The sequence below is a fragment of the Bos taurus genome, chromosome 2 (genome assembly GCF_002263795.3).
Source record: "Bos taurus isolate L1 Dominette 01449 registration number 42190680 breed Hereford chromosome 2, ARS-UCD2.0, whole genome shotgun sequence".
In the NCBI taxonomy this organism is placed as follows: Eukaryota; Metazoa; Chordata; class Mammalia; order Artiodactyla; family Bovidae; genus Bos; species Bos taurus.
This window is the reverse complement of record NC_037329.1, coordinates 121748525-121776426: the sequence shown is the minus strand read 5'-3', so window position 1 is coordinate 121776426 and position 27902 is coordinate 121748525. Positions and strand designations below refer to the sequence as shown.

Here is a 27902-nt window from a genome sequence, read left to right as displayed (position 1 = left end):
GCTACAGTCCATGGGGTCCCAAAGAGTCGGACACGACTGAGCAACTAACACCTTCCCAGATCATATCTCCAGCCTAGATCTTCTACCAAATGCCACCAAGCAGCTCTATTTGCATGACCCCAGGCACAGCAGGCTCAACACACCCTAAACCCAACTTTTTACTTCCTCCCTAACCTGCTCCTCCTCCTGGGTTCCCCATCTTGACGAATGACACCACCTTTTACCCTTTACCCAAGCCAGAGGCTCAAACATTGTCTTTGCCATCTTCCTGCCCTGCCCACAAATCACCATACCCTTAGCATCTCATCGATCGCCTCATTTCTCCTCCATTCCCATTGTTTCTGCTCCACTTCAGGTCTTCATCATGACCTGCAGCCTAGATTATTACACGTCTCGCAAGTAGGCTCTCAGTCTTAATTTCTTCCCCCTTTGTACTGGATTTGTCTGGGAGTGTCTGTCCAGCTGCAGTTCTTTTCTTGAGGACCACTGTTGCCCACAGACCTCACAGAGAGGTGCCCTTAGACTCACGATCTCACCAAAGCCTGCCCTGCAATCCTCACAGTGCTTGAACCAGAGGTGTACATTTGACCCAAGCTGAGCTGTATTCTGTCTTCTGGGACTCTGAAACTGGGGCATAGTGACCATAGTCCAAGCACCACCCCAGGGGTCGCATCAGTAACGACAATGAGTGGAACAGCCCAAGGAGAGACAACAGGGAATGGGCGACGGTGGCACATGGAGACTGTGGGCCTTGTCTATGACAGCAGCTGTTACTCTGCTCTAGCAGATGGTTGCCATGGGAATGTAGGTCCAGACTTGTCAGATATTGTGATTTTCCATACTTTCATGTGAAATTTCCCAGTTTTCAAATATTGGGCACTAATTCATTTTTTAATGCCACAGACTAAGAATATCTTGTGCATCATATTTGACCTACAGGGCTGCCAGTTTGTAATCAGCACCAGGGAGTCAGACACCGGCCCCAAAGCTGGGGACGGCCACTTTCTGCCATGTATGGAGACTCAGAGAAGCCCTCAGTGTAGCCGGAAGAACAAAGCCTGCTCCTGCTGGCTCCTTGCCCTCTGCCCCCACCCCCACCCCAGGAACACTACAGACCCACATTTCCTGGCCTTCTTTCTCGGCCCTCCTGCCCTTCTTTCTAGGCCCAGCACTGTGTGATAGTTAAAGTGATGGGCTCTGAAGTCAGAGAGACCTGGGTTCAAGTGCTGACTCTGCGACCTCTGGCTGCGTGCTCTCGGGAAATTGACTTCACCCCTCTGAGCCCCAATTCCTTCCTTTGTAAGACAGGGTACTTTCTTCATAGGGTTGTTATTGGGGTTAAAGGAGATAGAGCTCAGAAAGCTCTTAGCACAGTGCCTGGCATCCAGTACACACTGAATGAATGTTACCCATTATTGTTATTTTTATTATTGCCATGTCGTAGCATTCCTCCTCAGCACAGCCCTGTCTCAGAGCCCTTTCTTGTTTGTGTAACTCTCTGGGCACTTACCATTTGTTCTTATTACTTTTTAAAAAAATTTTATTTATTTTAATTGGAGGCTAATTACTTTACAATATTGTAGTGGGTTTTGCCATACATTGACATGAATCAGCCATGGGTGTACATGTGTTCCCCATCTTGAGCCCCTCTTACTACTTATCACTATTTCATCAGCCTTGGTATATTGTAAACTCCTCTTAGAGGGAAAGGCCACGTTCTCTCTCTCTTTATATGAATGAGAGGGGAAAGAAAGTAGTTGAAACTATTTTGTACATAGTGGGTGCTCAAGATACATGTATTTGTTGGTGCACTGCTGGAATTTAAGCTCCATGACAGCAAGGGCCTTGTCCATCTCATTAACTATTGGATCCCCTGAGCCTAGTTTTTTACATATATGTTGAGCATATATGGAACCCTCAATAAACATATATCGAATAAAAGAATGAAAGGCATCTCTTCCCCCTCTCCCAGGATTCTTTAACATACTTAGGAGGTTATTGGTGCAAATCCAATCTGCTGTTTTAAAATAGTAGGTTCTGGAATCTCTGTTAAGAGCTCCCCATTTTTCCTTTGGGAAACTGTCCTTCCCCCACTCAAGGTGGCTTCCCCATCTGAACTCTAGGAATAGTCATGTGGCCCAAGACTAGCCAATTAGAGAAAACTACCCCCTGGCCACAGTGATTGGTTCAAGATGGGCTTGTAAGTCAATCAAAGCCAATCAGAGCTGAAAGGATTGGGAAGAAAAAATTCGCTTTCCTCAGAGGAAGCTAAGTCATGAGAATACAAGCCTAGAGCTGCTAGTGGCCGCATTACCACAAAGAGGAGAAAGCTTGCCTAGAAAGGAAGCAGACACAGAAAAAGGCCTGAGAAACAGAAAGAGACAGGTTCCTAATGGTATCTTTTGAGCAAGCGTATCTATTTGTGCCTAAATCCAAGCCCTTGACTGTTGTCTTAGAGACAATAAATTATTTTTTTTTCAAGTCACCTTGAGTTGAGTGCTAGTCACACATCCAAAGGAGAGCAGATTAATATTTGGATTCTATAGAAAGGCAGTCATAGTAGACATAAACATATATCTTTATAGGAATGTGCCCAGACACAGTGATCTTTCTGTAAGAACTGGTGCCTACCCACAAACTAGACTAACAGCCATGTTAGTACTGAACCCTGCCCTCCAACTATACAACTGGTTGGACCAGAAGTAGATGTGTATTGCAGCATAATCAGATCAGATTCTCTCTCCTGGGGATTTGGGTTTAGGACTGAAGAGATCCTAGTTCTGTCTGAACTACATGCTTAAACTGAGGGAATAGAAAGTTGGGAGCTGGGAGAAAGTCACATTCATGGGGGACCTTAGAAACTGATCTATTCAAGAAGAATGAGGTTGACTCACATGGGAAGAGAGGCCGTGACCTCTCTGAGAAATAGAGAGCAAACAGAGAGAGAGAGAGAAGAGTTGCTTCCTCTTTTCTCATGAGGCAAATTACTTCTCCTTTTAGGCTCCAAGAGATTTCTCTGTGTTCATATAATTCTCTCTTCCACCATTACCCTCCCTGCTTTTTCGAAAACTTAAAATAGCTTTAGTGGTTTGTGTGTGTGGGGGGGTTGTTTTTCCTTATATCTAAAATGTTTTTTAGACAACTATCTTAGAAACAAGTCTGCAGTCAAGGTGTCCTGTTTACAAGGCTGATGAAGTCCCTTTGCTAGGCTTCCTAATCAAGACACCTACACATTCAGTTATTAGCTGTGTAACCTTGGCCAGAACACATGGATTCACTGAACTGGCTTCCTCCTCTATAAAACAGGAATAATAATGCCCACCCTACCAGGTAGTTAAGAGTGAATGAGATAAGGTGGAAAGATTTTACTTAGCACAGTGCTGGGCACCAAGAAGCCATGTAATCATTTTGTGCCAAATGCAAAAGAGGGGTTGAGTCCAAGTCCAGAACCAGGCCACTAAAAGGTGCCAGTTGGAGAAGACTTTTGAGAGTTCCTTGGACTGTGAGGAGATCAAACCAGTCTATCCTAAAGGAAATCAATGCTGAATATTTGTTGGAAGGACTGATGCTGAAGCTCCAATACTTTGGCCACCTGATGCGAAGAGCCAACTCATTGGAAAAGACCCTGATGCTGGGAAAGATCGAAGGCAAAAGGAGAAATGGGTAGCAGAGGATGAGATGGTTAGACAGCATCACCAACTCAGTGCACATGAAGTAGTGAAAGACAGGGGGCAGGCTGCAGTCCGCAGGTCACAAAGGGTCAGACACGGCTTAGCAACCGAAGAACAACAGCTACACGAGGAAGTCTAAGGGAACAAGCCTTCTCCCCATCAGCACCCTTTTCATCATGTGCACCCGATTTTCAAAAGCATTGAGGAGGCAAAGAGTGTCTTTATTTTTAAAAATGCCAGTTCTGGGGACTTCGTTGGTGGTCCAGTGGTTAAGAATCTGCCTTGCAATTCAGGGGACTTGAGTTTAATCCCTGGTCAGGGAATTAAGATGCCACGTGCTGAGGAGCAACTAAGCCCACATGTCACAAGTACCGAGCACGCCACAAGTAGAGAGTCCAAATGCTGCAATGGAAGCTCCTGCGTGCTGCAACTAAGGCCTGACAGAGTGAAATTAATAATTTTTTTAAAAAAGGGGTATATAAATGCCTATTCTGGAACTCATTCCAAGGATATAATTCAGACAAAAAATACATTTGCATAAGAATGCTCATTGCAGTAGTGTTTATATCGGAAAAAAATTGGAAATGACTGACATGTTCAACACTGTGTTTCGTTTAATAGATGATAGTACATATATACAACAGAATATTATAAAGACTAGAAGAACAAAAGACAATCTTTTTAAATTAAAATAAACATGGAGTAGTTTGCCAAATATTATAATGTAAAACGCAAAATGTGAACATTTAAGGTTAAAGCACAATATTTCAAAGAAGTTTCTCCTTCTCATCCCAGCATCACACACACTGTCTCACACACCACTCGCCCAGCTATACATTCATCTTCTCTGCCTTTGGGGTAACTAGGGTGGGAAAACTGAAGAAGCATTTATGTAAGTTCAAGTCCTGAGGCCTCTAACATGTGAGGTATCGACAAAGATGGATGTTCACATCATTTTCTGAGCTTAAAAAAAAAGCAGCTTACAAAAATATTGCGGACAATGTGAACAATGGTTATCCCAGGCCATGGGATTTCAGGTGTCTTTTTCTTCTTTGTACTGTCATGTATGGTTTGAAATGTACATAATGTATATACATTATGTTTATATTTATGAGAAAAAATGAAGCTATTTTCATAAGGGAAGGGAGTTACCTTGATTTTATTTTCTCCTCTATTGTCCTCAATACATATTCTACCAGATTACCTCTAATATGCCTTCCTTCTTCATGCACAGGGAGACGTACCTGGCTGCCCGGTTCTGTGGAGCTGCTCCAGACAGAAGCTCCTTGTTCAGGGAGGGGAACCTTCCATGAGCCTGGCAGAAACGCTAGGCAGCTCACTACTGCCCTCTTCTGGTCAGAACAGGGCAGTTCTGATGTGCTAAACAGCACACCAGTCACATCGTGATTGGCCAAGGTCACCTACCCTTGCAGTCATCAGCGTGCTGCACACCACCACTTGCTCTAGCAGGTGGAATAGAACGTCTCCTGGGAACCTCTGGCTTGGCGTGGACAGCACTGTCCTGATGGGTTTGCAGTCATACCCTTAGCCTCCCTTAGCCCAGGTCATAGCCTGTTTGAGGGTAGGGTACTGAGTAAGTGATGAAAAACTTTCCTGCTCGCTAAAGAGCACTGATGGTTTGGAGTTCAGGTTCCAGAAAGTAGAAGGCAGGGTTGAAAGAAGATAAATACAATCATCCCAATTATAAAAGCTCTTAGGACCCAGGGGTTAAGACTCCGAGCTTCCACTGCAGAGGGTGAAGGTTCCATGCTGGCTGGGGAACTCAGATCTCACATGCCATGTGGTGTGGCCAAAGTAAATAAATAAATAAAGCTTGTGTTCTTGTATGCTTCTAATTACTTTTCAAGTATTTGTCAAAGCAGCTTGATATGTACAAATAAATTCGCACAAGGATATTTGTTGCAGAATTGTTGGCAAAGCACAAAACTGCAATCTAAATAGCACTCAGTATGGGGGCATTTGGACAAAATGGAATAGTATGCAGCTGTTAAAAAGAATGAGGTGGATCTATATGTGCCACTCTGAAATGATGTCCAAGATTCATTGTTAAGTTAAAAAAAAAAACCAAGCACGATATGTAACTGTCAATAAGTGTAAATGTGTTGTGTCTTAAATAAGGATCTGTGTAACAGTACACATTTCTATTTAGATATATATAGAATACATTGGAAGGAAACACTAGGAATTAATAATAATAATGACTATCTCTGGAGATGGCAAAAAGAAAAGAGAACTAATCTCAGTTCAGTTCAGTTCAGTCACCCAGTCGTGTCTGACTCTTTGCGACCCCATGGACTGCAGCACACCAGGCCTCCCTGTCCATTACCAACTCCTGGAGGTTACTCAAACCCATGTCCATTGAGTCAGTGATGCCATCCAACCACCTCATCCTCTGTCATTCCCTTTCCCTCCTGCTTTTAATCTTTCCCAGCATCAGGGTCTTTTCAAATGAGTCAGCTCTTCATATCAGGTGGCCAAAGTATTGAATTTTCAGCTTCACCATCAGTCCTTCCAATGAGTATTCAGGACTGATTTCCTTTAGGGTGGACTGGTTGGATCTCCTTGCCCAAAGGACTCTCAAGAGTCTTCTCCAACACCACAGTTCAAAAGCATCAATTCTTCGGAGCTCAGCTTTCTTCATAGTCCAACTCTCACATCCATACATGACCAGTGGAAAAGCCATAGTCTTGACTAGACGGACCTTTGTTGGTAAAGTAATGTCTCTGCTTTTTAATATGCTGTCTAGGTTGGTCATAACTTTTCTCCCAAGGAGTAAGTGTCTTTTAATTTCATGGTTGCAGTCACCATCTGCAGTGATTTGAGAGCCCAAAAGAATAAAGTCTGCCACTGTTTCCACTGTTTCCCTGTTTCCCCATCTATTTGAAGTGATGGGACCAGATGCCATGATCTTAGTTTTCTGAATGTTGAGTTTTAAGCCAACATTTTCACTCTCCTCTTTCACCTTCATCAAGAGGCTCTTTAGTTCTTCTTCGCGTTCTGCCATAAGGATGGTGCCATCTGTGTATCTGAGGTTATTGATATTTCTCCCAGCAACCTTGATTCCAGCTTGTTCTTCATCCAGGCCAGCATTTTGCATGATGTACTCTGCATATAAGGAATCCATACATACACACACACACAAAAAAAAACTGTTAGAACTAGTAAATGAGTTTGGCTAGGTTATAGGATATACACAAAAATCAGTTGAATTTCTATACACTATGTCTTAGTCCATTCGGCTGCTATCATAGAATACCATAGATTGGGTGCCTTAAAAACAACAAAAATTTATTTTTCACAGCTCTGGAAGCTGGAAGTCTGAGACCAGGGTGTCAGCACGGTCAGGTTCTGTTGAGATCCTCTTCTGGGTTGCAGACAGCTGTCTTCTCTGGGGTCCCTTTTATAAGGGCTCTAATTCCATTCATTGGACTCACGCTCATGATCATATCATCTCCCAAGGCCATCATCACACTGGGGATTAGAACTTCAATGAATGAACTTTGTGGGGACACAAATATTCAGCCCATAATAACTAGCAATGAACTATCTGAAAATGAAACTGAGAAAATAAATTTATTCACAATAGCATCAATAAGAATAATATACTTAGGAATAAATTTAACAAAAGGAGTACAAGATTCATACACTGAAAACTACAAAAGATTGTTGGAAAAATAAGAGATTAAAAGAAGACTCAAAAGATACCTAAGACTTAAATGGAAAGAAATCTGTTCATGGATTGGAATGAACAGATGGGTTTCTGGGGAGTAAGATGATAACGATCCCCAAACTAATCTACAGTTTCAATGCAAGGCCTATCAAAATCTCAGCTGGCTTTTTTTTTGCAAAAATTGACAAGCTGATGCTAAAATTTATATGGAAATGCAAATGACACAGAATAGTCAAAACAATCTTAGGGGGGAAATTTCAAGCTTCTTAACATAGCTAAAATAATCAATGTGTGATACTGGCACAAGAATAAAAAATAAGATGAGACTTCCCTGGTGTCCAGTGGCTAAGACTCTGCACTCTCAATGCAGGGGGTCCAGGTTTGATCCCTGATCAGAGAACTAGATCCCACATACCACAGCTAAAGACACCACAACAAAGATTAAAGATCTCTAGCACTGCAACTAAGACCAGTGCAGCCAAATAAATACATATTTTTTTAAAAAATAAGATTCACTTCAGTTCAGTTGCTCAGTCGTGTCTGACTCTTTGCAACCCCATGGACTGCAGCACACCAGGCTTCTCTGTCCATCACCAATTCCTGGAGTTTGCTCAAAACTCATGTCCATCGAGTCAGTGATGCCATCCAACCATCTTATCCTCTGTCGTACCCTTTCGCTCCTGCCTTCAGTCTTTCCCAGTATCAGGGAATGAAATAGAAATGAGAGTCTCGAAATAAACCTCTACATTTATGCTCAATTAATTTTAGACAAGAGTGCAAAGGAAACAATTGGATATCCATAGGCAAAAGGACAAAGCTGAATCCCTACTCATGCCATATAAACAATTTAATTCAAACTATATTATAGACCTAAATGTTAAAGCTAAAACCAAAAAACTCTTAGAAGAAGATACAGCAGCAAATCTTTGTGACATTGTATTAGGCAATAGTTTCCTAGATATGACACCAAAAGGACAAGCAGCAAAATAAAGAAATAGATAAACGGGGCTTTGTAAATATTGAAAATCTTTTGCTTCAAAGGATAATGGAGCAGTGAAAATCTTCTGGAATTAGAGTGTGGTGATGATAGCACAATTGTGTGAAGATACTAAAAATCACTGAGCTTTACACTTAAAAGTGAACCATGTTGTATGTGAATTATGAGATTGGTGCAAACATAATTGTGGTTTTGGACTATGAGTTTTAAATAATTATAACTAGGCTCAAACACATCTTTATTAATCAAAGTAGGAACCATTGCAATCAGCACATTTTTGCCAACAATAAATAAGTTTGTTTATTCCTGTAGTGTAAAAATCTGTGCTTCGGGATTTGACAAACTCTTGTAAAGCATTTTCTGCTTCCTGTTGGTTGTGGAAGCATTTTCCCTGCAAAAAGTTGCTTGAAGAAGTGGTAGTCTGTTGGTGAGAGGTCAGGTGAATATGGCAGATGGGTAAAATTTTGTAGCCCGATTCTTTTAACTTTTGAAGCATTGGTTATGCAATGTGCGGTCGGGCGGAATCATGGAGAAGAACTGGGCCCATTCTGTTGACCAGTGCTGGCTGCAGGCATTGCAATTTTCAGCACATCCCATCAATATGTTGAGCATACTTCTCAGATGTAATGGTTTCACTGGGATTCAGAAGGCTGTAGTGGATCAGACCAGCAGCAGACCACCAAACAGTGACCATGACCTTTTTTGGTGCAAGTTTGGCTTTGGAAAGTGCTTTGGAGCTTCTTCTCTGTCCAGCCACTGAGCTGGTTGTCGCCAGTTATCTCGTAAAATCCACTTTTCCTCGAACACCACAATCCAATAAAAAAATGATTCGTTGTTGTTGCAAAGGATAAGAGAAGATGACACTTCAAAACGACGATTTATTTGATTTGCAGTCAGCTCATGAGGCACCCATTTATCGAGTTTTTTCACTTTTCCAATTTGCTTCAAATGCCAAATGACCAGAGAATGGTCAACGTTGAGTTCCTCAGCAACTTCTCCTGTAGTTGTAAGAGGATCAGCTTCTATGATTGCTTTCAATTGGTCCTTGTCAAATTCTGATGGTCTGCCACTATATACTCCTCATCTCAAGGCTCTTGTCTCCTTTGTAAAACTTCTTGAACCCCCACTGCCCTGTACATTCATTAGCAGTTTCTGGGCCGAAAGTGTTGTTGATGTTGTGAGTTGTCTTTGCTGCTTTATCACCCATTTTGAACTCAAATAAGAAAATCGCTCAAATTTACTTTTTGTCTAACATCATTTCCATAGTCTAAAATAAATATAAAATATATATAATAAGTGAAGACACTCAGTTGTGTCCGACTCTTTGCGACCCCATGGACTGTAGTCCACCAGGCTCCCCCATCCATGGAATTTTCCAGGCAAGAGTATTGGAGTGGGTTGCCATTTTCTTCTCCAGGGGATCTTCCTGACCCAGGGATCGAACCTGGGTCTCCCATACTGCAGGCTGACGCTTTTATCACCTGAGCCCCCAGGGAAGCCCGCATAATAAGTCATTAGCAGAAAAACATGAAGTGACGGACTTCCCTGGTGGTCCAGTGGTTAAGACTCCATGCTTTTGGTGCAGGGGGCGCAAGTTTGATCCCTGGTCAGGACGCAGGTTCAATCCTTGGTCAGATCCCACATGCCACGGTGCAACTAAGCGTGTGTTCTTAAACAATGACCCAACTCAGCTAATAATAATACATAAATAAATATTTAAAAAAAAACATAAAGTGAGAAATGAGCATTAAAATGATACATAACATAACCACATTAAAGAACATATTCCAATATCAAATGGCAAAGTTCAACAGTACAAAACCGCAATTATTTTGCACCCACCTAATATATGGCAATAAAGCTATTATTTTTTTAAAAAGTACTTTGTGATTATTAAATGGGAAACACCCATAATTTCCTCCTGATGTTTTCCTTCCATGGGCAAGGCATTCATTGATACAATAATCCTGTCTTCTCTCTGCCTCCAACTCATTCTTCCCCTAAAGCAGAGAAATGACTCAATAGATCTGAGTTCGGGATAAAGAACTGTTACATGTAGTTCTGCACACTCCTTTCCTCCTGGATTTCCAGGAGGCATTCTGCATGCTTCTCTATATCTATGTCTCTACAGCATCAGCCCCTCATATGTGCCAGGCATTGCTAAAGGAGCTAGAGAGTCAGTTTGAAAGAATAGTAACCTAACTCCTGCTATAAAGGAGCATACATTTTAGTGAGAAGACTGATAATAAACCAGAGTATATTCATATATTATCTTAGATGGTGTTAAGTCCTAAGGAGAAAAAAATAACATAGGAAAGATGAATAGGAAATATCAGGAGAGGGTGTGAAATTTTAGGTAGAATGTCCAGGAAAAGCCTCACAAGATGGCATTGGAACAAAGACCTGAAAGAGATCCAGAAGCTAGTCATGTGTATATTTGGGGGAAGAGATTTTCCAGGTGGAGCAAACAGCATACGCAAAGGCTCTGAAGTAATGGGGAAGAGGAGCCTGAAACATGAGGTCTGAGAAGTCTCAGGAAGCCAGCTCAGATAATGCCTTGTGGCTCAGAGTACAGACTTTGGCTTTTACTCATGACTTTAACCACTGAAGGTTTTCGAGCAGAGAGGTGACATTTAAATCTGTTGAGAATAGATTACAGAGGGCAAAGGCAAAAGCAAGAAAATCAACTAGGAGGCTGTTACAGTGATAATGATGATGGCTTGGACCAGAAAAGGAGCAGTGGAGAGAGTGAGAAAGGGTCAACTCTGGAGTTATTTTGAAGGTAGAGCCGACCAAGTGTGTTGATAGCCTGGAGCTAGGGTGTGTGAGAGAGAGAAATTAAGGATATTTCAAGGTTGATGTCCTGAATAACTAAAAGATGCAGTTGCAATTAATTGATCAGAGGTTAGGGGGAATGGACCAGGAACTCAATCCTGGGCATGTTAGTTTTCAGATGCCCATTGGACATTCAAGAGGATACGTTAAATAGATAGTGGGATACGCGAGTCTGGAGTTCAAAAGAGACGTCCAAGCTACTCATTGGCTTACCGTTTAGCCACTTGCTAGCCTCATGACCTTAGACAAGTCACCTATCTTAGAGCTACATACTCCTCTTCTGTAAAACAAGGATAAAAACAGTAGCTCTAACACACAATTGTTGTGAGAATCAAATGTGATGATCTGTGAAGTAACTGGTTCACAGGAGGCTCTGAATAAATTATCGCTATTATTAAGTTCAATTAAACATGCATTTAGTTGCTGGAAACACAAACAATGAAAGATACAGTCCCTGCCCTCAATCCCAATGGAGAAAACTTGGTCAAAGTTTTCAACAATCTTTAAGGTAACAATAATCATTTGGGAGAAACGTCAGGTCCTGGCACCTAAGAGAATAAAGAGAAGAAAGGAAGAGTCAAATATGATGGACAATAGGGACTTCCCTGGTTGTCCAGTGTCTAAGACTCCATCCATGCTCACAGTGCAGGGGGCCTGGGTTTGATCCTTGGTCAGAGAACTAGATCCCAACATGCCACAACTAAAAAGGTCCTGCATGTCACAAGCAAGATCAAAGATCCCTCAGGCTGCAACTAAGACCTGGTGCAGCCAAATAAATAAACAAATGTTTAAATCTTCCAAAAAGCAAAGATAATGGACAACTAACCCCAGGATGAAACAGTCAGGAGAACTGGAGGGAAAACCAGAATTTATATGTGGTCCTGACATCAGCTTGCTGGGAAGCTTTGGACTCATCAACTCTCTATCTCTCTCACTTCCCCAAACGGTAAACCCCAGTTCCCGTGAGATGTTTAAAAGTGACCAAAGGTGCTCAGGGGAAAAACACAGATGCAGTAACACTAAACACATCACTTCCCTCAGGCCTATTTTCCCTTTCCTCTGATTGAGCCCTGTCTCCCCATGAGGACTTCTCCAATCTCCTGTGAGCCCCAAACCTGGTTTTTCTAAGCTTCTAATCAGCAGGGTAAATAGCTCAGAGACTCTGAACAACACTGAAGACCCCTAGCACATGGCAGAGGTGCTTGAACCAAAACGAAGAGGAAAGTCAGGAGCATAAGGGGAGAGAAGGTATCACTGAATTCATACTGGGCAGGGGTTGTGCTAGGTGTTCTCATGGCTGAGAAAGTTGTTGCAAGGATTAAATATGAACTCACATTAGAGCATTGGGCCCAGGGTCTCGCATATAGTAAGAGCATAATAAATGTTGGTTGTATCATTTTTATTGCATCTCTTTTAATCCTCACAACAACCTTGCAAGCTTAGTCCTCACAACTTTACAAGCTGGGCTCTAAACTAAGAGGCAGGGACTTCCCTGGCAATCCAGTGGTTAAGAATTTGCCTTCCAATGCAAGGGATGCAGGTTTGATCGCTGGTCAGGGAACTAAGATCCCACACGCCATGGGGCAACTAAACCCTCACGCAGCGACTACTGAGCCCACATGCTCTGCAATGAAGATCTCACACGTTGCAATGAAGATCTCACACACCGCAATGAAGACCCAGTGCAGCCAAAAATAAAGATAAAATAAGAGGCTACGCTGTGCTTAGTTGCTCAGTCATGTCAGACTCTTTGCGACCCCATGGACAGCAGCACGCCAGGTTCTTCTGTCCGTGGGGAATCTCCAGGCAAGAATACTGGAGAAGGTCCCCCTCTTCCAGGGGATCTTCCCAACTCAAGGATCAAACCCAAGTCTCCTGCATTGCAGGCAGATTCTTTACCGACTGAGCTACCAGGGTGTAATAGCACATGCTCTTGGATCGGACAAATCTGGGCTCACGTTCCATCTCTGCCACATCTAGGCTTTTGGAACCCCGGGAAAGCTGTTTTATCTTACTGTAAAGAGGAGGAAATAATGGTCATTACTAAACAAAGATTCATCTAAAACACTTAGGGTAGGGCCTGGCACACGGTAGCTGCTCAAGAATCACTAGATATTCCTAGTACTCTTGGAGGAGAGGACACAAAAGTTCCAGAGGTTAAGTTACTTATCCAAATTCACACAGCCAAGTAGAATAGACTCCTGTGGTTTTATCTTGCTCAGTATCCATACCTCCTCTTTTGGTTAGAGTACCCTCGCTCTTTGGAGAACCACCCTCCCCCACCCTTAGGCCTTGTGATTTGGGTGGAGTTGACACCTCTATTTCAAGCTTTCAGTGAGGGTGTGTGACTCAGATCTGGCCATTTGCTTATCCCATCTTCCTGGTCACAGCAGTTGGTTCAAGGGTGAACTTGTGGCACTTCCCTGGTGGTCCAGTGGCTAAGATTCCACATTCCCAATGCAGGGGCCCTGGGTTCAATTCCTGGTCAGGGAACTAGATCCCACATTGCCATAACTAAGAGTTCAAATGCCACAACTGAAAAAAAAAAAATCCCACATGCCACATCAAAGACAGTAGATCCTGTGTACCAAAACCGACACCTGGCACCACCAAATAAATTTTTTAAAAAAATTGTTTTTAAAGAGTGATCTTGTGACCCATACAGAGCCAACAAGAATGCTGGATCTTTGTTGAATCCATCGGGAAAGATATGAACCTGGCTTTGGACGTGACACTGGGAGGCTATAAGTTTGGATTTGCTGGGGGTTGCCAGGTAGAGAGAATGCCTGAGTGCCATGCAAATCCAAAGGAATCAGAGCTGAAGAACAGAAAGAGACTGAAACCTGCAAACTCTGAGCTCTTGCCTAAACACTTGAGCAGACACGTCTAAAGTCTGTACCTCAAGCTTCAGGTACTTGAAGCAATAATGAGACAAGAATTCACATTCTCTCTCTCTCCGCCTTAAGACAACCAAAAAATCCTTACTTGGCAAATGCATCAGTCAGGGTCCCAGCTGAAAGCAGATGGCACACTCAAATTAGAATCATTTGAAGAGGGTTTATTTACTATGGTATAGACAGTGTAAAGTGGAAATGAGTGTTAGTCACTAAGTCGTGTCTGACTCTTTGCGACCCCATGGACTATAACCCACCAATCTCCTCTGTCCATGGAATTTTCCAAGCAAGAATACTGGAGTGGGTAGCCATTCCCTTCTCCAGGGATCTTCCTGACCCAGGGATTGAACCTGGGTCTCCTGCTTTGCACACAGATTCTTTACCATTTGAGCCACCAGGGAAGCTCAGTGTAAGAGAACCTCAATGGGAAGCACGGTGACCTGGGACTAGTAATAACTGAGGAGTTATCACTACATATAGGCCTGAAGAACAGAGGAGAAAACAGTCACCTGGACCCAGAGGAGGGCCTTTGGTAGAAGAGCAGTGGCTGTCCATCACAGAGTACCGCCAGCTTGCAGAGGGAGCCAGGGGTATAAATACCTCTCTCTCCTCTTGCCTGTCATCCACAGGCTCCTCAATGAACAGGCCTAGCAAGAAGCCAGAAGGCAAAAAGTCTGTAGGTGTAGCAAAACCAGGCAGACCCAAGGCAGGATGGGAGATGGATACAGAGAGGCAGACAGGAGATGGCCCAAAAGCCTCATCTGGCGGTCTCTCGGATAAAGTCCCATGAAGAACTTTGGAAGCTGAGTTTTAGTTCTCTCATAGTTCCCTGTACAGTGCTCACCTCCCTTCCCTGGAGAAGACCCCCAGGTTGGCACACAGGAGATAGGAATTCTGAGCATCTGGGAAGAAGAGATAGGAATTCTGAGCATCTGGGAAGAAGATGCTAACCTTGCAGAGAGAAAGAACCTGCCAGGCCAGTGGACCACGTGGCCAGAGCCCTGGATCCTCAGGTCCTCACCCCGCCAGCTCCTTTGACCCCATGGAAATCTGTCTGCCAGCCGGTTTGGCCCCAATCTCAGGCACCACAGGCAGCAGCTTGGTGACTTCCCTTTCTCTCCATAGGAGATGTCTGCTTCCTTCTGCAGCCAAGCCAGAGAAGCTTCTGGGATTCCCCAAGACTGGCCGGGGCCCAAGAGGGCCCTGAGGACAGGGCTGAGCTGCATCCAAGTATCTTGTTTTGGCCACACAGACACCTGTTCCCTCTTCTTCCTTTACAAAACAACTCACCATGATCTTTTCAGCCAAAATAGTTTCCTCCCTACCTTTCAAATCCAGTTTAAGCCTTAGAGTCTCTTCAGAAAGGCTTCCTCATTAACTCACCTGACTCTACATTCTCCTGCTATAAAAATGATGATAACAGAAGAACTTATACATGTACAATAACTAATAATAGCAATGTGCACACCACTGAGCTCATTGCCTTGTGGAAACCATTTCACTTAATCCTCACGACCACCTTGTGAAATAGGTGCTATCAATAATATAGACTATGTTGTGAACTGGCACCCCTCAGATTGGCACCTTAAAAGCAATTACTTTATCCATTTCTACAGAGGAGAAAACTGAGACTTGGAGAGGATTAAATTACTAGTTTCAGATCACACACGTAAGCAACAGGCAGAGATGACGCCTAAAGCCAGGGACGACCGGTTGTGAAGCCCAAGCTCTTACAACTGAAATGTTTTACTGCAGCCCAGCTGTGAAATCTCAGAGTTAGGTAGTGGCTGGAGGAGTTCCTGAATTTTCTCTCTAACATGTATGTACATGTGCTGGAATCACAGTCAGTGACCCTAACTTATGTACATATAGAGTAAGCAACACTATTCCCCAAGTTTTTGCAGCAAACACCACCAGCGCCCCTTTGTGGTTAAATCCACTTGGTCACCCCTCCAGCTCTCAAACCCTAATGAGAAGCCAAACACTTGAAGATAATTTCATTAGTGATGTCAGAACACATTACAGATGAAATACAGAAAACAAAATAACCCACTAGGAGTTACTGGTAAGACGCTTACGCTATTAGCCTGCCCCATTTCCCACTACCAACAAACCATCTTTAGCCACTTGGAAAATTGGCCTTGTTTTCACTTCCTTTGTGAAATGTCTCATGTGGTAATTTTCCCAGAGTGTAAACAAGTCTTTTCACAGTAATCAATTCATTAACTTCTCACAAAAAACACTATAAAGTAAGTCATGTTATCATCTCCATTTTTTAGATGGGGCATCTGAAGCTCAGAGAGGTTAAGTCACTTCCTCAGAGTCACACAGCTGGCAAGGGATAGAGCTGGGATTCGACTCGTTGAGTCAGCCTTCTGAACTTAGGCATTTAACGACTGCTACTCTGTAGTTTGACAATAAAGCTAAATGAAGATTATGAGAAAATCCATCAAAGCACTAAAAATGAAAAACATGCTATGCAGGATTGTAGAATCTACGTGCTCCAGTAATACAGAGGAGAGATCGTCCACTTAGAATGCGTGGCTGGTTGGATTGATCAGCAAAGGTAATGTGGAGAACAGAGAGCTGAGGAACAGCCATCAGAGTGTCTATGGGACAGGCAGGTAAGCTTAGAGAGCAATCAGGGAACAGACATCCGTGGTGGAGGGTGAGTGAGTGACCCCTGAACCTGCAAGGGGAAACTTGAGGATGGTGCTAGAACATCATCTGGTGGGAGAAGTTGGGAGGAAGGACTAGCAAAGTGAAGAAGAGGAGCCCTTCTTTTCCTTCCTTAAACCTGTTTGCTAAATCCCTATTCTATGCCAGGCACTGCTGCCTTCACAGAGTTTGCAGTCTAATGGAAGAATGTATTAGTACATTTTTGGTTGCAAGTGACAGAAACCAACTCACACTGGCTTAAGCAAAGGGGAATTTGTTGGCTCACTTGACTGAAAAGTTGATTAAAGGGTGAACCTCAGGCTGGTTGATCCATGGGCTGGAAAATGTCAGTAGAGGCTTCCCTGGTGACTCAGTAGTAAAGAGTCTGCCTGCCAATGCAGGAGACACGGATTCAATCCCTGATCCGGGAAGACCACATATGGTATGGAGCAAATAAGCCTATGGGCCACAACTGTTGAGCCTGTGCTCTAGAGCCTAGGAGCTGCAATGACTGAGCCCACGTGCTGCAAGTACTGAAGCCCTTGCATCCCAGAGCCCGTGCTCAGCAGCAAGAGAAGCCACAGCGATGAGAAGTCCACACACACAACTGAAGAGTAGCCCCCACTTGCCGCAGCTTCAGAAAAGCCCGTGCAGCAACAAAGACCCAGCACAGCCAAAAATAATGACATTTTTTCAGTGGGAGTCAATCTCTTCCTGCCTTGATCCTGCTCTCCTCTGAGTTTCCTCCATTCTTAGGCAGCTTTTCTCCTTCTGGTGGTGTCGTGATGGCTGTCCCTGGCTCTAGGTTTTCTTCTTAGCCTGTCAATGCCATCCCTCTTCTAATCCCCGCCCCTGAAAAAGAATCTTTATTTCCCATTTGTTCCAGGGAAAATTCTAAGATTGGCTCTGATCAACTACCTTGATTTTATGCCTAACACTGACCCAGTTATGGGGCTTAAGGATGGAATATGACAATTAGCCAGGCCTGAGGGACAGACACACCCTTCCGTGCAGCCCTACCCAGACCACACAGATTGAGGAAAGAGGGATGGCTCCCAGGGAAAACTGGAGTGCTAACTAAGAAGTGGGGAATGAATGCTGAGTAGGCAAGAACAACAGACGGCTGATCCAGGGATTCAGGCAATGATCCTGGTGATTACAACAGCGTGTGATAAATGGCATGTGGAAGGAAGTGGCTGGAGGAGCACATAGGAAACACCTAACCCAGAGGAAGTAACTGTAAGCTGAGACCTGAGGAGGTCTCAGGATAAGGAGGGGCATGGAAGGGGTAAGAAGGAAACGGGTTGTGAAGGTTTCTTGAGATATGTGAAACTGTGTGTTGTTTGTTAAAGTCACTTCAGTCGTGTTCAACTCTTTGTGACCCTATGGACCGCCAGGCTCCTCTGTCCATGGGATTCTCCAGGCAAGAATACTGGAGTGGATTGTAATGCCATCCTCCAGCAGATCTTTTAGACCCAGGTACTAAACCTGCGTCTCTTACATCTCCTGCACTGGCAGGCAGGTTCTTTACTGCTAGCGCCACTTGGGAAGCCCGTGGGAAACTGTGGTCTGAGCATTAAGAGGAACAGTGTAAGTGAAGATTGCCTGGATCATGAACTTGGCCGGAGCACAAAGGAAGGCAAATTGATTTGGGCCTGAGAGGAGTTGAAGATTTCAGTTTGGGATGTTATTTTTGAGGAGCATGAGGGTCATCCTGTTAGAGATATCAAAGAGTCGGTTTGGACATGTGAATGCAGGGTTTAGGAGCAGAATCTCTGGAGGCAGCTCCAGGATGGTCATTGAAGTGTGGGTGAGACATTTCTGGCTGAGAAGATCAAGGTTGAACAGGCTCGTTGAAACGGTCAATGACAGACTTCCCTGGTGGCCCAGTGGTTAAGACTCTGCCTGCCAATGCGGAGGACGTGGGTGCAATCCCTGGTTCAGAAACTAAGATTCCACACGCCGAGGAGCAACTAAGCCTGTGCTCCCCAACAAGAGAAACCCAAGAATTGTAATTAGCGTAGCCCCCACTCACCATAACTAAAGAAAGCCCACACACTGCAATGAAGACCCAGCGCAGTCAAATACAATATATATTTTTTTAAATTTTAAAAGTGTAGCCAAAAATAAAAAAGAAAGAACTGCTAAGTCACTTCAGTCGTGTCCGACTCTGTGCGACCCTATAGACAGCAGACCACCAGGCTCCGCTGTCCCTGGGATTCTCCAGGCAAGAACACTGGAGTGGGTTGCCATTTCCTTCTCCAATGCATGAAAGTGAAAAAGTGAAAGTGAAGTCGCTCAGCCGTGTCCGACTCTTCGCGACCCCATGGACTGCAGCCCACCAGGCTCCTCCGTCCATGGGATTTTCCAGGCAAGAGTACTGGAGTGGGGTGCCATTGCCTTCTCCGAAAAAGAAAGAAAAGGACATCCAAATGGCCAATAAGCACATGAAATCAGCATATGAAAACATCATTACTTATTAGAGAAAACACATGAGAACAATGAGATACCATTACACACCTACCAAAATGGATGGAATTAAAAGGACTGAAAGTATCAGCAAGAAAGCCGAACAAATAGAACTGCCAATGGGACTGTAAACTGGCACGACCGTTTTGGAAAACTGACAGTAATTTATGAAAGCAAAACACATGTATCTGCTTTGACCTAACAATTCTACTCACATATATATAGCCAAGAGAAATAAGTGCTTAAGGCCATCAAGAGATTTGTAAGAGAATGTTTTTAACAGCTTTATTCAGAAGAACAAACCAAATGTCCTTTGTTATATGTTTATTCAGTACAATACTACACCACACACAAGCGAGAACTTAGTACCGATGCAGATGAATCTTAACAGTTATGTTGAGTGAGAGAAGCCAGACTGTGTAATTTTATTTATAAAAAGCTCAAAACCAGATATAACTAGTTAATGGTGATGGAGGTCATAAGGTGTAGCTTCTCCTGTGGAAGGGGATGTACCTGAAAGGCGGCCACAGGAGGCTTGCTGGGGTGCTGAAAATGGTTTGTATCTTGATCTGGATGGTGATTATAAAGGCATTTACAGTATAAACATTTATCCAGCTGTTTATTTAAGATTTTTAAGATCTGTGCATTTGTACAACACAGAAAGCATAGCTAATATTTTATAATAACTCTAAATGGAGTATAACCTTTAAAATTGTGAATCACTATATTGTACACCTGTAATTTATATAATATCACACTATAACTATGCTCCAGGGACTTCCCTGGTAGTCCAGGGGTTAAGGCTCTGTGCCTCCAGTGCAGCGGGGGTACAGGTTTGATTCCTGGTGGGGGAACTAAGATCCCACATGCCGTATGGCGTGGCCAAAAAATAAAAAATTATACTTCAATTAATATAAATACTTTAAAGTTTTTTAATTTATTTTTTAAATTGAAGGATAATTACAGTAGTGTTGGTTTCTGCCGTACACCATGAAAAGTTTTTTAAAAAGAGATTTGTGCACATTACTGTTTCTATTTCATGCCTAAAAAACCAGGAGGGAAGCTTAGCCCCACCTCCAAAATACAAAAGAAACGATGATAGCACTGATCTGGGGACTATTGATATTTTACAGTTTGTGATATGAGATGATGTTTCCTAAGACTCAGCTTGATGATGAGATCCCCCAGGGTCAGAAGTCTTTGATTCTGATCTCCAGTGTTCCAAAGCACCTGTATCAGGCCCGCAGCATCCAGGACTCGGCGTCTGCTCAGAGCAGCGCACTCCAGCCCCTGAGTGTTCAGCTCAACACTTATTTCTGGCATGTCTGCTCTGTGCCAGGCCCTGAGCTGAGAGATGGGAATATGAAGACAAATAAAACACCATCCCTGCACACTTAAAAAGCTGCCAACCAAGATGTGAGTGCTCCAGGATGAAGGGTTCTTGCAGCAGCCAACTTATCCATCAGCACATGTAAAATAATAATAGTAACAAACAACCACCATTTATGAACTGCCAGGTGCTTTATGTAACAGATTTCACGCCACACCCGCCCCCCCCCCCTTAATTGCTATTTAAAACCACAACTGCCTGCAGCTACTTTTGTCTGTTAGGGGAGTGGCATAATTTTTCTCTGGGTATACAGGATCTTTGTTTAGAAAATACTTAATAAGTTGCTTTGGCATGAAGAATGAAACTCCCCGGGGCTAGGCAAGACAAAGGAGCTGAACTGCTTTGCAAATTAGAGTGGGGAAAACGCGGCAGCAGGGCAAGGGAGGGAGGTCTGAAAACAGGAGGAAGGAGATGTTAAGAAGTATAGTTAGGGAGATCTACGTTGTTTTTGTTTTCCCAGATTCTGTTCCTTAGGGTACCACCCCTTTGCCTTCCTAACCTCACACATTCTTCAGCTCTTACCTTTCAAAAATTACTTCCTCATACCACACACAGCCTTCAAAAGGAATGAGACAAATCTCTATAGACTTGGGGAAAGGCTCAGGATATATTGTGAAGAAAAAGTAACCAGCACAATAGACGCTTAGTAGAGTCTCGTTTTTTAAAAAGGAGTTCTGAAGATGTATTTACAACTGGCTACACATGGAAAATTCCTACAAAACTACATAACACTGTATCAACAGCTGTTACTACTAGGGATAGTGGTAGGGAATATTCAGAAGCTTTTATTTTCAGTTCTTATCCTTTTTACCTTCAAGCATTTTATCAAGATATTTTATCCCTTTTTCAAAAGCCTCTTCCTCCAAGCAGCCTTCCCTGACTGCTGCAGTCCATCAGGTCCCAGGGTGTCCTGGCCTCCTCTGTTGTGACATTCAGACCTTTGTAATTTCTCTCCCAACCTCTCCCACTCCTCTACCTCCTGCATCCACTGTACTCTTCCCAGCTCCAAACTGACAGACACCAGGAACTCCTAGGAGAGTGCTTGGCATAGCTGTTAACCGAATGAATAAATTCTTCCACCTCCCAAAGAGTTTTTCTCCAACCTTGCTTTGGATCTTCCAGAGAGAGGAAGCACATACAACCCAGCCCCACCTGGGTGTGCTGCTCAGGCCCTGCTCGTGGTATTTCAGCTAATTCTCTGCCCCGAGCAGGGTGAGATGCCCTCTTTCTTCATTCTAGAGATACGTGGAAAGGGAACAACTGCTGCCCTCTTCAGAGCCTCAGCCTTGAGCGACGCTGAAACATCCAAGACCAGGGCAAACTGTGAGAAGTGTGAGCAGGTGAGGGAGCCAATTACCGGAACTGGCCAGGGCAGCCTGGCTGACCTCAGCAGGAGCACGGACGGCCCTCCCTTTCCATCTTCCTTTTCTTTCCGACAGCAGGGGAGGAGGAGACCAAGGCCTAATTGCTTTCACCTTGAGAAAAATCTGCTGCTGACCATGTGCGGAGAGAATCACTCAGTTATACAGCAGGGGCTCCAGATGATACCAGATCAGGAAGGCTGACATTTTCCCTGAGGCCCTCGCTAACGACTAACGGGAAGAGACATCCTTGGCCTACTGCCCCTCCTTGCTCAGGCCCACCAATCACAGTGTCAGCCCATTGCTGGCTTTCTTTCCGCCCAGAACCCCGCAGGGAAATTTCCAAGTCTGCCTCCTCCCCACCAAGGCTGCTGTCACTAAGATGGTGCTTTCACTGGGTTTTGCCCAGGCCAGAGTGAAGGCTCTGGGAGAGAATTAGAGCTGTCTCACAGGCGCCAATGGCCGGGTGGACACCTCTATCAATCCAGCCAGCCTCCACCCACCAAGCTCAGACAGGAAAAGTGATGCTGGCCACTGGGACTGCCAGGGAGCGCCACTGGCCAGCCACAGGTGCCCGATTCTGCCCAGACACTTCTAACAATTAAGGCAAAGGATGAACTCTCAAGGCTTCCTCCATCCCTGAGGAAAAGCAGATTCAAAAGCCACACAGTGTTCTCAACCCCTGCAGTGAAGCAAGGAATATAATAAAGAGAAAGCACTGTAGCTCAGGACAGCAGTCTTGAAGTGATGCTATGCAGGGAGTCTGCCACCAGAAGCTCAGCATTTGAGTCACTGAAAATCACCCAGGAAGTATGTGATACAGCATATGATACAATGAACAACATAAAGTCTAGGAGCACTAGCTAGTCACCTATTGGAGCCCAGGTAGAAGTTTCCTTTAGGAAATTCCTTTTTTTTAAAATTTTATTTATTTATTTATGGCTTTGCTGGGTCTTCATTGGGCTTCCCTGATAGCTCAGTTGGTAAAGAATCCACCTGCAATGCAGGAGACCCTGGTTCGGTTCCTGGTTCTGGAAGATCCGCTGGAGAAGGGATAGGCTACCCACTCTAGTATTCTTGGGCTTCCCTGGTGGCTCAGCTGGTAAAGAATCTGCCTGCAATGTGAGAGACCTGGGTTCGATCCCTGGGTTGGGAAGATCCCCTAGAGAAGGGAAACTCTACCCACTCCAGTATCCTGGCCTGGAGAGTTCTATGGACTGTGTCCACGGGGTCGCAGAGTTGGACATGACTGAGGGACTTCCACTTTCACTGTGGGTCTTCATTGCTTTGCTCGGGCTTTCTCTAGCTGCAGTGAGCAGGGCCTACTCTTCACTGTGGTACACGGGCTTCTCATTGCAGTGGCGTCTCTTGTTGCAGAGCACAGGCTCTAGAGCTCAGTTCAGTAGTTGTGGCACACAGGCTTAGTTGCTCCACAGCATGTGGAATCTTCCCAGACCAGGGACTGAACCCAGGTGCCCTGCAAAGGCAGGCGGGTTCTTAACCACTGGACCACCAGGCAAGTCCTCCTTTAAGAAATTCTCAAGAGACTTCCCTGGGGGTCCACTGGTTAAGACTCCTCGCCTCCACGGCAGGGTTCAGTCCCTGGTTGGGGAACTAAGATCCCACATGCCAGGTGATGCAGCCAAAAGAAAGACATTTTTGAGAGGCAACAGAAGACCACAGCTCCACACATAGGCCATTTCAACCACTTTCTAGCTGTGTGACTCTGGTCATGCTGCTTAACCTCTTTGAGCTCCAATTTCCCCAGCTGTAAAATAGGGTTAATAACACCTACTTTAAAGGGTGTCACAAAATAAAATTAATATACATAAACTATCATAGTGCCAGAAAGCGCTCACTAAATGGTAGGTGTTCATATTATTATTATGGTAGCATCATATCATCACACATTCCAGCACCAACACTGCTGAGGTGGAAAGTGGGAAGGCCTTTAGAAACACTCAGACCTGGTTGGATATCTAGTTCCATTACTTCCAATGTAAGGCCTTGGGAGAGTTAATTCACTTCTTTGAGCTTCAGTCTCCCTCCATAGGTGACTCAGATGGTAAAGAATCTGCCTGCAATGCAGGAGACCTAAATTCGATCCCTGGGTCAGGAAGATCCCCTAGAGAAGGGAATGGCAACCCATTCCAGTATTCTTACCTGGAAGATTCCATGGACAGAAGAGCCTGGTGGGCTACAGTCCATTGGGTTGACACAACCAAATGATTTTCACTTTCACTTTCAAGGCCTTGGGAGAATTAATTCACTTCTTTGAGCTTCAGTCTCCCTCTATAAGAAAGCATGACTAATACAGCCTTGTCAATGGGATGGATAGAGCTCAGCCATCACCTGAGACTGAGCACATAGGTGCTCAGGGAACGTTACCTGCATGGGTACAGGATCATCACCCTCTTTCCAGCATCCTCTATCTGGTTTGTTTGGTAGTTTTTACTGAAAGACAAAAGCCTGCATGTGGTGGTTTAGTCGCTAAGTCGTGTCCGACTCTTGTGACCCCATGGACTGTAGCCTTCTAGGCTCCTCTGTCCATGGGATTCCCCAGGCAAGAATACTGGAGTTGGTTGCCATTTCCTTCTCCAGGGGATCTTCCCAATCCAGGAATTGAACCCAGGCCTCCTGCATTGAAGGCAGATTCTTTACCAACTGAGCTACAAGGGAAGCCTGCATATGGATTTTATCAAAGCCAGTGGTCTCTTTCCTGTTGATTCTTCTAGCCATCTCTATACTATTTGACCCTGCTGGTCACTACAGAATTTTTTGAGACCTCCTGCCTGCCCCCTTGGTTTTCTTGACTCTGATCCCCTGATACCTCTCTCTCTCTTTCTTCCCAGGCTCTTCATCCTCCTTAGCTTACTCCTTATTCTTCTGTCCTTTGCTTTCCACATTTTACCTTCTCTCCCCCTGAGAAAGGCCACAACACAGTCAACAAAGCAAGCTCAGTCTATCCTTGATCCTGATCTCAAAGGTATCATTATTCTTCCAGCAACCACAAGTCAAATCCTAGATTCTTTTCTGTTTCCTTTCCTGTCTTTCTGAATCCATTCAGTTGCCAAGCATCTCTATTTTTCCCTCAAAACATTTCTCACATGTACCTCCTTCTTTTCCATCTTTCCTCTTGCCATTCAAAAACCAATACCAACCCAGATCTTATCTAGTTTAAGTGGCTAATTCCAGTCTATCCTGAGTATTACAGCTGACCTGAAAAGATCACTTTAATCATACCAGATAGTCTCTTTTCACCACTCTTTCATCTCCACTCAAAATTCTATTAAGGCTGTTTCCTTCCTCCAAAGGCACTCAAGGGCTTTCATATCTGATTTTCTACATTTGACTTTCCTTCAGGCCCCAACCTAGATTCTCCACCACATGCACGCCTTCTCTGTGTCTATTTTCTCTCCTTTGCATCTGCAGCCTCCTCGGTCTGGAGTGCCATTTCCTGCTGTATTAAAATTCGATCCATTCTAGCTCAAACCTCCACTCCTCCCGGAGGCCTTCCCTGCCCACTCCAGGGTGTAGTTATCATCTTCTCTGAGTTTCTCTGATGATGTTGGTGTGGTCCTTGCAATAGAGCTCTGCCTGTTTGAGGAGTTGGTTGATGCCTACTGGGACACCTGCCTGTGCCTTCAACTCACACCACAGGGCAGAGTTGGTATCTTGTACATCCACTTGGATGACACAGCATAGTGTCATAGCAATTTGGAGTTGGACAGACGTGTTCTCATCCTAACATGTCACTTTCCCACTGGTTGCAAGACCAACCTCTCCCAGACTTCCTCATCTGAAAAATGGCCGTCATAATGGCCTCATAGATTTGTTGTGAAGATTAAATGATAATGTATGCAAATAACTCTGCACAGTGCCTGGCACCCAGTCTACATTCAATAAAAGGTAGAGATTATTATAGTTCCTGGCACCTTCCAGTCTAAGCATTACTTATGCATTCCTACTCATTTGCATAGCCAAATAGTAATTTACATAGACTGTGATATTTTACTATAGGTATATCTGCTTTCAAAACAGCTCTCCTTTCCCAACTTTCCATTTTTATAAATGGCACCACTGTTCCAAGGCTCGCAGGCTGAAACCTTGGCAGTGTACTCAGCTTTTCCTGCTCTTTCATGGGCCAAACTCGTTGGCACTTAACCATGGGCTGTCTCTAACTGTTCTGAGAATGTCTTAACTCCCTGTTGAGACTGTAAATGCTTTAAGAGCAAGAACTCTGACTTATACTGCCTTGGTATCTATTATACTGGCATAGAGCAGGAACTCAATACATATTTGTTTTCTGACAAGATTCTATCAACAAATTAATTTACAGGGGCAGGTGTGAAGGAGATACTACACCAATCTGAAACACTGATCAGATATTCTGTGATTATGTTTTATCCAACATCCCTTCTCCACTCCATGAATTCCTCCTACCCATTAAGGCCCAAGTCGATATTCTCCTTGCTGTTAAGGCCCAAGTTAATAGTCTTCTTGCTGATATCTTCCATAAATATTATTTCCTTTCTTTCATTTAAACTACTTATTTAATTGCATAAAGTTTTAACCACTTTTTAAATTAAAAACTGAAAAAAACTGGAGTTCCTTGATGGTCCAGTGGTTAGGACTTGGGGCTTTCACTGCCGTGGTGGGTTCAATCTGTGGATGGCGAACTAAGAGCCCACACACACAGAGAAAGTACCTGAAAATGATACAGTATAAAGTGACGATTAAATTTTTTCCTCTTAGTTTTATTTCTCAGAGATAACAACTGGGAACACTTTGGTGGGTATCCCTCAAGATCCTTTTCTGTTGCATTAGAAATTAAGAGCCTCTACTAAGACAGTATATAAATTAAACTTTTAAAAATGACTGTGTTTCTCTGAGATTTTACATGCCCCCCAAAATGACCATTTTCTAGGCCATGGGGAAAGGGATTAAAATAAATCCAAGTCGTGAAATAAATGAGTAAAATTCAAATTTGTTCCATGGCAATTCGACAGTGCCTATCACACTGTACAGTTTGTATACACCTCTGCCTCCCAGCTAGATTTATACTAGAGCAGTAACTGACTTCCATTTTTATATTCCCAACACCTATTTTGTACATAGTAAGGATTCAACACATGTTTAGTGAAGAATGACTTAACTGGGGCAGGGAGGCAGGGTGCAGTGGCCTGGGCCCAGCCATGGGCACCAACCACCCTGGTGAGCTGGCTTGGCCTGCAGGATGTGCCAGAGCACATGGACATGGAGAAGGGCAACAGCATCCTGGACAGTCCAGACTCAAGGCTTCTCCCTAGCCCCAGCCACTGGTTTCTCTCGGGGCCCAGGGCAGCAAGGAGCTTGAACCAGCCCCCAGGGCTCTGGCCCAATGCAGGATCCCCCCATGGCCCTGAACCCAGCTTCTCTCTCTCCAACCCCCCAGTCTCCAGCTGCTCGCCAAGGTTATGACCCCTGGCCTTTGGCAAAGGAGTGGTGTTTGACCCCTTACCACCAATGGAAGTAAAGTACACATCCTCTATCAAGTACAACTCAGACTGGCACTTCATCAACGATGTCCACCTGTCCTAGGACTTGGCGGTGGCCTCCTGCAGCCAGATCATCTCCTGGATTCCCAGTTGCACATGGCACATCTGCAAGGCGAAGGTGCACTTCCAGCCCCACCACGAGCCTGCCCACTGCCTCAGTACCACCATCCTCTATCTCAAGTACCCCAAGGCGTTCTACACCACCACCCTGGATGACAACTGCCACAACACCCTGAGGAGGCACCTGTCCAGCATGGAGCTCGAAGTCAGGGAGTTTCTGGGCGGTGTTTACCTGTTGGAAGAGAGCTGATTCGAGCACGCTGAGAGGCCAGCCAGCTTTCTGGTCCAAGTAGGGTTGCGCGAGGCTGCCCTCGGTTATCATTCCAGCCCTAGAAGAGT

General features: G+C 44.3%; 1 protein-coding gene and 1 pseudogene across 3 annotated transcripts in view; one reads left to right on the top strand and one right to left on the bottom strand.

Moving 5' to 3' along the window:
• The window catches only part of LOC112443213 (uncharacterized), a 39475-nt gene that overhangs the window by 6440 nt on the left and 5133 nt on the right, over nucleotides 1-27902 (bottom strand). For 2 of the 3 annotated variants that reach the window (XM_059879404.1, XM_059879411.1), the window contains exon 2: nucleotides 27796-27902. The gene's annotated coding sequence lies outside the window, so the exon portion shown is untranslated. Of the gene's footprint in view, nucleotides 1-4262; nucleotides 6798-27795 lie in introns of those variants that run through there. The other variant, XM_059879406.1, reaches the window with a different exon arrangement.
• LOC112442281 (refilin-B-like) lies at nucleotides 685-27813 on the top strand (annotated as a pseudogene).